The sequence below is a fragment of the Pseudonaja textilis genome, chromosome 1 (genome assembly GCF_049901715.1).
Source record: "Pseudonaja textilis isolate UNSWEBS1 chromosome 1, rPseTex1.2, whole genome shotgun sequence".
Lineage (NCBI taxonomy): Eukaryota > Metazoa > Chordata > Lepidosauria > Squamata > Elapidae > Pseudonaja > Pseudonaja textilis.
Window position 1 is genome coordinate 8,032,452 of NC_141990.1, and position 12,003 is coordinate 8,044,454.

Consider the following 12,003-nt stretch of genomic DNA (forward strand, 5'->3'; position numbering starts at 1 on the left):
AATGGAACAGCCCCACCCCGTCCACCCCTCCCAGGAGTCCCCACGCAGCCCGTTTTGGATGCAGGTAAGTGCAGGGTGCATGTGGAGGCTCAGGGAGGGTGAAAATCGGGCCTCCCAGAAGTTCGGAAAAACCGGAAATAGGCCTGTTTCCAGCTTCCACAGAGCCTTCAGAGCCCGGGGAGGCCATTTTCCCATTTCCGGAAAGCCTCCGGAGCCCAGGGAGGGCAAAAACGTCCCCCCACCAGGGTGCAGGAGGTTGACTAGGCCATGCCCACCATGGCCACGCCACCCAGCAACCGGGCAGAGAACCCTCTGCTAAAATTTTTGAAGCTGGTCTCCTACTTGAGCAGGGGAGTTGGAGCAGAAGACCTCTAAGGTCCCTTCCAACTCCATGTTTTATATTCCTTCCAGCCTTAGGATTCTGTGGTTCTTCCTTCTTCCTGTATGCCCTCTTGACCATCTCTCCTGTTTTGCTCTCTCTCTCTCTCTTTTTCTCTGTGTGTCTCTGTCTCTTCTGTGTCTCTCTGTCTCTCTCTTTGTCTCTGTCTCTCTGGCTCTCTTCTGTGTCTCTCTGTCTCTCTCTGTGTCTCTGTCTCTCTTCTGTGTCTCTCTGTCTCTCTCTGTGTCTCTGTCTCTCTTCTGTGTCTCTCTGTCTCTCTCTGTGTCTCTGTCTCTCTTCTGTGTCTCTCTGTCTAACTTTTTCTCTCTGTCTCTGTCTCTCTGGCTCTCTTCTGTGTTTCTCTGTCTCTCTCTTTGTCTCTGTCTCTCTGTCTCACTCTTTCTCTCTGTCTCTGTCTCTCTCTCTGGCTCTCTTCTGTGTCTCTCTGTGTGTCTCTCTGTCTCTCTCTGTGTCTCTCTGTCTCATTCTCTCTGTTTCTCTCTGAGTCTCTCTCTCTCTGTCTCTTTTCTGTGCCTCTCTGTCTCACTCTGTCTCTGTCTCACTCTGTCTCTCCTCTCTGTCTCATTCTCTCTCTCTGTCTCTCTGTCTTTATCTCTGTCTCCCTGTCTCTCTTCTGTGTCTCTCTGTCTCACTCTCTCTGTCTCTCTCTGTCTCATTCTCTCTGTTTCTCTCCGTGTCTCTCTCTCTGTCTCTGTCTCTCTGTCTCTTTTCTGTGCCTCTCTGTCTCACTCTGTCTCTGTCTCACTCTGTCTCTGTGTCTCTGTCTCTGTCTCTCTAGCTCTCTTCTGTGTCTCTCTGGCTCACTCTCTCTCTGGCTCTCTCTGTCTCACTCTCTCTGTTTCTCTCTGTCTCTCTCTCTCTCTGTGTCTCTCTCTGTCTCTCTCTCTCTGTGTCCCTCTTCTGTGTCTCTCTGTCTCACTCTGTCTCTGTCTCTCTCTGTCTCTCTCTCTGTCTCTCTTCTGTGTTTCTCTGTCTCTCTCTCTCTGTCTCTCTTCTGTGTCTCCCTGTCTCTGTCTCTCTCTGTCTCTCTCTGTCTCTCTCTCTGTCTCTCTCTGTTTCTCTGTCTCTGTCTCACTTTCTCTCTGTGTCATAAGCAAATTCCAGCCACCTGGAATGTCCCGTCTAAATGAAGCAATTATGGGTCCCTCGATTTGGCAAGGCTCTGTTACAACACCGCTCTTGCGCCGGCTGGTTTTCAAAGAAGGCCTCTCAAGTGGAGACACAAGTGGCTGGGAAGCCATTATCCTCAGCGCTGTAATTTATTCAGCCCAGAATTCAAACTGCCCATTATCCGGCGCGCATGATACCACTTCTTCTCTTGGGGAGCGCAAAGGTGCCTGGATCTATTTTCCAGGATCTAATGTGGCCTGCGTTTCAATGAGGAAAAGGACAAGGGGGGACAGGTGGGGGTAAATGAGGAGGGAGGCTTCCTGCAGTTAAATAAATACGGCCATGCAAATCAGCAGGAGATGGATAAATATTTTGCATGTGTGTTCGAAACAACATGATGATGAGGTCCTTTGGCTAGGAACCTGAAATAATTTGCTAAAAGGTTTCAGAAAGAGTGCCCGCCGTTTTGTTGCAGTTGAAATGAAAGGGGTTTTGAGTGGACTTCTTGCTTCAAAAGACTTGAATCCTGCAAAGATAATCTACTTTCTGGATCTAACCAACTTGTTTCAACTATCCATCCATGCATCCATCCATCAATTTATCTATCTATCTATATCATCTATCATTGGACTGCCATTTGTCAGAAATGGTGTAGGGTCTCCCGCTTGGGCAGGGGTTTGGACTAGATGACCTATAAGGTCCCTTCCAACTCTGATTATCTGTTATCTGTTATATACCTCTGCCTGTCTATCTATTATGTATCTCTTTCTATCATCTATATCATATATCTCTTTCTATCTATCCTATCTATCATCTATCTATCTATCTATCTATCTATCTATCTATCTATCTATCTATCTATCTATCTATCTCTTTCTAGCATCTATATCATATCTCTGTATCTAGCTAGCTATATCTATCTCTTTCTATCATCTATATCTGTCTATCTGTCTATCTGATCTATCTATCCTATCTATCTATCTATCTATCTATCTATCTATCTATCTATCTATCTATCTATCTATCTATCTATCTATCTATCTATCTATCTATCTATCTATCTATCTATCTATCTATCTATCTATCTATCTTCTATCTATATCTATATGCCATTCCTGGACAGAAGAGAAAAAAATGCCAATAACCTTTTCTGCCATCCTCACTATTCAATAGAGTAGAGTAGAGTAGAGTAGAGTAGAGTAGAGTAGAGTAGAGTAGAGTAGAGCGGAACAGGAACAGGAACAGGAACAGGAACAGGAACAGGAACAGGAACAGGATAGAAGAGAATAACAGAGTTGGAAGGGACCTTGGAGGATTTCTCATCCAACCCGCTCCTCAGGCAGGAAACCTATATAAGTGGTGGCTAACCTTTTTGGACTCCCGTGCCAATAATTGTGCACACACTTACCTGCTCGTGCTCGCGTGCCATCACCCAGAAGGCAATGCGTGTGGGGCCCCCATGCCTCCTGCGCATGCGCACATGACCCCCCACATGCGCCACATGCTTCTGCACATGCATGTGTCCTGCACGCGCCCCCCCTCCACATGCATGCCAGATACCCAACAATCAACTGTCGGGCAGGCAGCGCATGCGCAGTAGACTTTTTCTGGGTGAGTGCTCATGTGCCAGTAGTAATGGCTCTGCGTGCCACATCCAGCACACGTGCCATAGGTTTGCCACCATGGCCCTATATCATTTCACACAAATGGCTGTCCAATCTCTTCTTCAAAACCTCCAGCGTTGGAGCATTTACAATTTCTGGAGGCAAGCTTTTCCATTGATCAATTGTTCTCACTGTCAGGGAATTTCTCCTTAGTTCTAAGTTCCTTCTCTCTTTGATTAGTGTCCATCCATTGCTTCTTGTCCTGCCTTCAGGTGCTTTGGAGAATAGCTTGACTCCCTCTTCTTTGGGGCATCCCCTGAGATATTGGAAGACTGTTTTCATGTCACTCCTAGTCTTTCTTTTTATCAGTCTAGACCAGACTAGACTTGGCTCTCTTATCACTTATGGACTTCAACTCCCAGAATTCCTGAGTGAGCCATAAAAGGTTCCCCATCCCTGGCCTACTGGTTTTTCAGTTGTGGGGGAAATCAATTTTTGACTTGAATGGGACTGTTTAATATACAAATGTAGGACATATGTTAATATATTAGCATATATTAACATATATTAAACAGTCCCATTCAAGTCAAAAATTGATTTCCCCCACAACTGAAAAACCAGTAGGCCTGGGATGGGGAGCCTTTTATGGCTCACTCAGGAATCCTGGGAGTTGAAGTCCATAAGTGATAAGAGAGCCAAGCTTCCCTACCTCTGGTCTAGACATACCCAATTCCAGCAACCGTTCTTCATATGTTTTATCCTCCAGCCCCCATGTCATCTTTGTTGCTCTTCTCTGCACTCTTTCTAGAGTCTCAACATCTTTTTCACATCATGGCGACCCAAACTGGATGCAATATTCCAAGTGTGGCCTTCCCAAGGCCTTATAAACTGGTATTAACACTTCCCGTGATCCTGATTCTATCCCTCTGTTTATGCAGCCTAGAACTGTGTTGGCTTTTTTGGCAGCTGCTACACATGTCTGGTTTATTTTAGGGAGGACTTGCTTAGCCTCAGAGAAGATGTGTCTTTTGTGAGGCCTCTGGAGAGATGCTGGTTAAGACAACTGCACTGTGGACGATTTCACTATTGCCAACAAAACAGCCTCCGATCGTCTCCTTTTGTGACAAGATTTCAGAAGCCGGTGCGCTCCAGCTGTCCAGTTATTTAGGTGACTAATTAGCCCAATTAATTAAGAACTTTCACGGTGACACCCAGGGACCTGAAAGAGCAAGGGAGAGGTCAGAAGGAAAGATGCGTTTCGCCACAAGAAAAGATGCAATAATTAAAAGACAATCAGAAGCGACTCCTGCTTTTCCGGCCCCGCTAATTACACATTAAAAAAGATGTTAGGCATCTGGATGGATGCCTGGATGTGTTTCCAAGAAACCTCAAGCAGATTGGTATTGGAGAATAGGATCAAATCTGTTCCCCAAGCTGCAAGATTTTTTTTAAAAAAAGCTAAATTTCCTGTCTGTTCTGCTTAACGAGGCTTCAGGTTCAGAAAAGTGAGAATAGGAACAGGTCCATGTGAGAAAATATCCTTCCTTCCTTTCTTTTCTTTTCTGTTTCATTCCTTCCCTCTATCCTCCTTCCTTTTCTTCCTTCCTTTTCTGTTTCCTTCCTTCCTTCTCTCTATCCTCCTTTTTTTCTTCCTTCCTTCCTCCCTTCGTTTTCTGTTTCCTTCCTTCCCTCTATCCTCCTTCCTTTTCTTCCTTTGTTCCTTTTCTGTTTCCTTCCTTCCCTCTAACCTCCTTCCTTCTTTTCCTTCCTTCTTTCCTTTTCCGTTTCCTTCCTTCCTTCCCTCTATCCTCCTTCCTTCTTTTCCTTCCTTCCTTTTCTGTTTCCTTCCTTCCCTCTATCCTCCTTTTCTTCCTGCCTTCCTTTTCTGTTTCCTTCCTTCCCTCTATCCTCCTTTTTCTTCCTTCCTCCTTCCTTTTCTGTTTCCTTCTTTTCTTCCCTCTATCCTCCTTTTTTTCTTCCTTCCTTCCTCCCTTCGTTTTCTGTTTCCTTCCTTCCCTCTATCCTCCTTCCTTCTTTTCCTTCCTTCTTTCCTTTTCCGTTTCCTTCCTTCCCTCTTATCCTCCTTCCTTCTTTTCCTTCCTTCCTTTTCTGTTTCCTTCCTTCCCTCTATCCTCCTTTTCTTCCTTCCTTCCTTTTCTGATTCCTTCCTTCCCTCTATCCTCCTTCCTTCTTTTCCTTCCTTCCTTTTCCATTTCCTTCCTTCCTTCCCTCTATCCTCCTTCCTTCTTTTTCTTCCTTCCTTTTCCGTTTCCTTCCTTCCTTCCGTCTATCCTCTTTCCTTCTTTTCCTTCCTTCCTTCCTTTTCTGTTTCCTTCCTTCCCCTCTATCCTCTTTCCTTTTCTTCCTTCCTTCCTTCTTTTCCTTTTTTTTTCTTCCCTTTCTTCCTGTCTCCTCCCTCCATTCTTTTCTTCCTCCCTTTCTTCTTCTGTCTTCCTTCCTATCTCCTTTCTTTTCCTCCCTCCCTTCCTTTTTTTCCTTTATCTCTCCTTTCATTCCTCCCTCCCTCCCCTTTTTCTATCCTCCTTCCTTCCTTCTTCTGTTTCCTTCCTCCCTTCCCTCTATACTCCTTCTTTCTTTTGTTTCTTCCTTCCTTCTTCCTTCTGTTTCCTTTTTTACTTCCTGTCTCCTCCTTCCCTCCCTTGTTTTCTCCCATCTCCACCGCTTCTGGTGCTCCACCCACGTAACAACTTATACAATCACTTAACAACTGCAACCAGAAGTGCTGGGATTGGAGCCATTGAGAGAAGCAGTCAAGTGAGCAGTTGGGTGATGTCTTACTTAATGATCATCTTGCTCAACGACCAAGTTTCTAGTTTGCTTGAACAGTATGGTCCTAAGTTGAAGACTTCCCATAATTTCCATTGATACAATAATCCCTTTTGGTTTATTTTATTTTCCTTATCCCTTCATCACAATGTGTGTCCATTTGTGGAAATACATCACAGTAACTCTGTCAAATCTTTAAATTTCCCTATTATTCATCCTTGCCATTTTTCTCCCGTCTAGGTTTCATCCCTATTTATTATTTTTAAGCTTCATTTTTTTTTTTAGAAAAAAAAAATCTCCCTTCTATTTCACTGCCATTGAGGTCCTGCTTAATCAGCAGAGAGTCCCAGAAGTGAAACCAGCTCCTTTGAAAAGATCAGACGCTAAAATTAACATGCAAATCCATTTTCGGTTTGAAAAGCACTGTTGACCGAAGAAACCCCTTGTTTGCTCTTTGGAACAAACATATTGGTTAAACATACATTTTAAAACACAACAAACACATGTAAAGGGATGTAATAGGGAGGGGGGTGAAACATGCTGTGAATACTAATGAAAGCCTGGATGATAAATAGTGATTTCAGCGAAGTTCCATTCAGCGCGTGGCTCCTGAACAGGAAGTCCCATTCTGTTCAACAAGAATTACTCCTGGGTAATAGGCAGGGGTGGGATTCTACCAGTTCGCACCTATTCGCTAGAACAGGTTGTTAACATTCTAAGCAGTTCGGAGAACCGGTTGTTAGAAGAAATTACTGGCCTAATCCTGTAAGGAAGGCAGGAAGGAAACATTCTGGAGTTGCTTACAGAAACTGCCTCTCGATTAACCCTTATTACATTCTTGGCAGGACTAGACTTCCTGTCTCAGAACAACTCTGGAGTTTTTTCCCCCTCCTTTGCTGGTACTTTGCTTGTGTGGAGTGACCATTCAAAGTTACAATAGCACTGACAAAAGTGACTCATGACCGTTTTTCACACTTACGACTGTTGCAGCATCCCCACAGTCATGAGAGGCCCAGGCGAGGAGATGCATGCCTCAATGTGGGTGATATTGAGTTGGCCACGCCCAGCCAATAACATGACCACCAAGCCATGTCCACCCAGTCACATGACCACCAAGCCACACCTTCCACCTAAGCCATGCCCACAGAACCAGTTTTTTAAAAATTTTGAATTCCACCCCTGGTAAAAGGGTATAAAAGGGAAACAGAGGCTCAGTGGCTAGGGTGCTGAGCTTGTCGATCAGAAAGGTTGGCAATTTGGCAGTTCGAATCCCTAGCACCGCATTACAGAGTGAGCTCCCATTACTTGTCCCAGCTTCTGCCAACCTAGCAGTTTGAAAGCATGTAAAAATTGCAAGTAGAAAAATAGGGACCCCTTTGGTGGGAAGGTAGCAGCGTCCGTGCACTTTCGGCATTTAGTCATGCCGGCCACATGACCATAGAGATGTCTTCGGACAGCGCTGGCTCTTCAGCTTTGTAACAGAGATGAGCACCGCCCTCTAGAGCCAGAAACGAGTAGCACGGATGTGTGAGGGGAACTTTTACCTTAATAGGGCATAGAAGAGGCCATGAAAAAAATAATGACAGGTAGTCCTTGACTTATGACCAGTTACTTAGTGACCATTCAGAGTTATGACAGACTTTTAAAACGAGACTCGTACATAATATTTCTCAGCCTTTGCCATTTGAGATATGTGGACTTCAACTCCAAGCAAGCTGGCTGGGCAATTCTGGGAGTTGAAGTCCACATAGCTTGAATTTGCAAAGGTTGAGAACCACTGAATTAGACATTCTCCTGGTGGGAATATGGCATTCCTGCACACCTGTTGAGGGTAGAGATTGCCAAAATGGGATGAGATATGGTGCTTTCCTGAAGTTTGAGGACACTTTTAGTAGAGTCAATCAGTGAGGCCAGGCATGCGTGGCCTAATTAAAACACCATGATTGATGTCTTCTTTGGTTGTTCCTTAATAGCAATAGCACTTAGACTTATATACTGCTTTACAGTGTTTTACAGCCCTCTCTAAGCGGTTTTACAGAGCCAGCCTATCGCCCCCAACAATCTGGGTTCTCATCTTACCGACCTTGGAAGGATGGAAGGCTGAGTCAACCTTTGGGGTTTGAACTGCTAAATTGCAGGCAGCCGATAGTCAGCAGAAGTGGCCTGTGGTACAGCACTATAACCTCTGCACCACCATGGCTCTTAAGATTACTAACATTTCTTAGCATTAATTGCAATTTCATATACCATAATTTCATAGTGTTGTTCTTTGCCTGTCTTGGAGTCCTTGTGGACAATCACATAAATGTGAGCCAGCCGTGTGCTATAGCTGCCAAAAAAACCAACACACAGTCTTAGTCTGCGTTAACAGAGGGATGGAATCAAGATCCCATGAAGTGTTAATACCACTTTATAATGCCTTGATAAGGCCACACTTGCAATACTGCATCCAGTTTTGGTCGCCACGATTGAAAAAGATGTTGAGACTTTAGAAAGAGTGCAGAGAAAATCAACAAAGATGATATGGGGACTGGAGGCTAAAACATATAAAGAATGGTTGCTGGAATTGGGTATGTCTAATTTGATGAAAAGAAGGACTAGGGGAGACACGATAGCAGTCTTTCCAATATCTCAGGGGCTGCCACAGAGAAGAGGGAGTCACGCTATTCTTCAAAGCACCTGAAGGCAGGACAAGAAGCAATGGTGGAAACTAATCAAGGAGAGAAGCAACTTAAAACTTAGGAGAAATTTCCTGACAGTGAGAACAATTAATCAGTGGAACGATTCCAGAAGTTGTGGGTGCTCCGACACTGGAGGTTTTTAAAAGAGTTTGAACAACCATTTGTCTGAAACGGTATAGGGTTTCCTGGCTAAGCAGAGAGAGGTAGACTAGCAGACCTCCAGTGCCCCTTCCAACTCTATTATTCTGTTTGGCTGTTTTATTAGATATTAGATTAACAGAGTTGGAAGGGACCTTGTAGGTCATCTAGTCCAACTCTCCACCCAGGCAGGAGACCCTACACCATTATGATTTTCCTGGTGTTTTTTTCCCCTGCAGTTTTCACCATGTTTTCCATCATTTTAATTTGTTTTTCCTGTTGCCTACCGAAAGGTTTGCTTATTGGGTGGTAGAAAAGTACAGTTAGGTAAAACCACAGAAACATACAAATCTATTTTAGCCAGCTACAGTTACAAGGGCCTTGATTGTGATTTAGGGAAGCATTTTGTCCTTTTTTTTTACTGATTGGTTGAAAAGATTGCCTAGGCTGGCTGATATTTTTTTTTCCAGGCCTGACAATATAGCCTTGCCTTCAAGCAACAGGAAGTACAGACTGAATGAGAACAAACCTGAAAAGCTTGTTTGGTCTAGGCTAGAAGGTGGGAGATAGCGAGTTCTAGTCCCACTGTTGGGAGTTTAAAACCCACCCCTCTCTTAGGAAAATGAAATATTTTAGGACATACTAAAAAGGCAGAATATTTCCCCTCAGCCCTCCCACCTTTGTTAATGGGCCATTAAGGCCTGGGCCAGTCTATTTTACATAACAAAGATCTACCTCCTTCAGACAGAGCCATACTAGGAATTGCCCACAGCCCTTTCATTACATCATCACCCAGCAAGAGTCAACCAAGCCTGGGTCTCAAAAGACAACCTACAAAGTTGCCCCTGCATGGCCCCATGGGAGCCTGACAACCAATCAGAACCCAAGCTCAAATTCAAAGCCCAACAGAGGGCATGAAACCCAGGCACTCTCAGCATCTCTTCCCTTTTTCTGCCCAGGAATCCATCCTGACCACCATTAAACCATCTTTCCAAACAGCCTCCATGTTTCCAGTGTCTTTCTCTCCACTTGGAACTGAACCCAGATGGACATTTCTTCCAACACTGCCATAGCCATGGCAGCCAGCTAGGTGACTTTGGGCCAATCACTAAGCGATTATGAGATCTAGTCCCGCCTTACCATGGCAGCCAGCTAGGTGACTTTGGACCAATCACCAGGAAATTATGAGTTCTAGTCCCACCTTACCATGGCAGCCAGCTAGGTGACTTTGGACCAATCACCAGGAGATTATGAGTTCTAGTCCCACCTTACCATGGCAGCCAGCTAGGTGACTTTGGACCAATCACCAGGAGATTATGAGTTCTAGTCCCACCTTACCATGGCAGCCAGCTAGGTGACTTTGGACCGATCACCAGGAGACTGTGAATTCTAGACCTGCCTTAGGTTTGAGAAATGGCTGGGTGACTTTGGGCCAGTCCGTCTCTTTCAGCCCTACCCACCTCACAGAGTTGTTCTTATGGGGAAAATAGAAAGAGAAAGCGCTGTTGGATGTGCTCATAGTCTTCAGTTATTCGTAAAAATGACAAAGGCAGGATTTAAATAAACAAATAAAATAAATGAAAACCTGGCCCTACTTTGATCTGCATTTCTCTCTTGGAGAAACAACACATTTCCGTTTTCCGTCTCAGTTGAAACCTCTTGTCTCACACACACACTCGCCCCAAAATAAGCACCTCCCAAATCTTTCTGAGCAGTGAATGCCAAGCCCAGCAGGGTGCAGACGCTCCCTAGGCTGCCTTCTTATGACTAAAGATGCTCTCGTGACCTCCGACCTCTGGTATCCTCCATCACGGTCTTCAAACATTGACAATCCCCAAAACAAAAGCAGAAATGGCAGGAAGAAGGAGGAGGCTAAGACTGGGATCGGTGTGGGTATACAGGTGCATGTGTGTGCATGTGTGCGCATATGTACGTACGTACGTGTGTGTGTGTGTGTCTGAGCCAGGATTCATCTTGCAAGCTGACACCTCCCGTTAATTAACGACTTAAAAATCAATGGCCGAGAGGACAGGTAGCAAATGACCCTTCAGAAGGGCCCGAGACTGTCTGCTTGTCTTTGGGAAGAAAATCATATATATAGTAATGGGAGAGAGAAAACACATTTGTGATTTGACACGAGGAAGAAGATGGAAGACAGAGCTGGGGTCTTGTAAAAGCCCACTGTATTGATTGCTCCCTGTCCCTCTGGTGCCCTGCTTTTTATAATCATCATCATCATCATCACAACAACAACAGCCTTGGGTGCAGTCCCAAAACAACTGGAGCACCACTTGAACACCATAGGAATTGACAAATTTGCCATCAGTCAATTGCAGAAGGCAGCTTTACTTGGGACAGCTTCCATCTGGCGGCGATATCTGTAACACTATTAAACATCCAGATTTGCCTATCCCAGATCCTTGGTAAGGACTCGATAGATAGACAAAAATGCCAAACCCAGTTTGAACAACTGGCTGACTGTGCGATTAATAATAATAATAATAATAATAATAATAATAATAATAATAATAATGATGATGCAGACTCTGCAAAGAAGCAGACAAAACCATCAATCACATACTGAGCTGTTGCACAACAATCGCTCAGACTGACTACAAACAATGTCACGACACAGTCGTTCAGATGGTCCACTGGAATTTGTGTCACAACTACCATCTGCCTGTAGCAAAGAACCTGTGGGATCATAAGCCTGAAAAAGTGGTCGAAAATGAGCATGCAAAACTACTGTGGTACTTCTGAATACCGACTGATAAAGTTTTGGAACACAATACCCCAGATATTGTGATTGTGGAGAAGAAAAAAGTGTGGATCGTCGACATTGCCATACCTGGTGACAGCAGAAATGATGAGAAACAACTTGAAAAAAAATCACCAGATATCAGGACTTGAGAATCGAACTGCAGAGACTCTGGCATAAACCAAGGCAGGTGGTTCCAGTGGTATTTGGCACACTGGGTGCTGTGCCTAAAGACCTAGGCAAGGACTTGAAAACAATTAGCGCTGACAAAATCACCATTGGTCAGCTGCAGAAGGCCACCTTACTGGGATCTGCTCACATAATCTGCCGATACATCATGCAGTCCTAAACACTTGGGAAGTGTTCGACTAGTGATTTGTGATCCGAAACCCAGCATGGTTACCTCGTTTGCGGTGTACACTGTCATTGTTTGTGTATAATAATAATAATGCAAGGGATCAAGGAATCTTTCAGAACCATGCAGGAAAGGAAGCCTGGATTTAGGCGAAAGGCAAGTTAAGCATC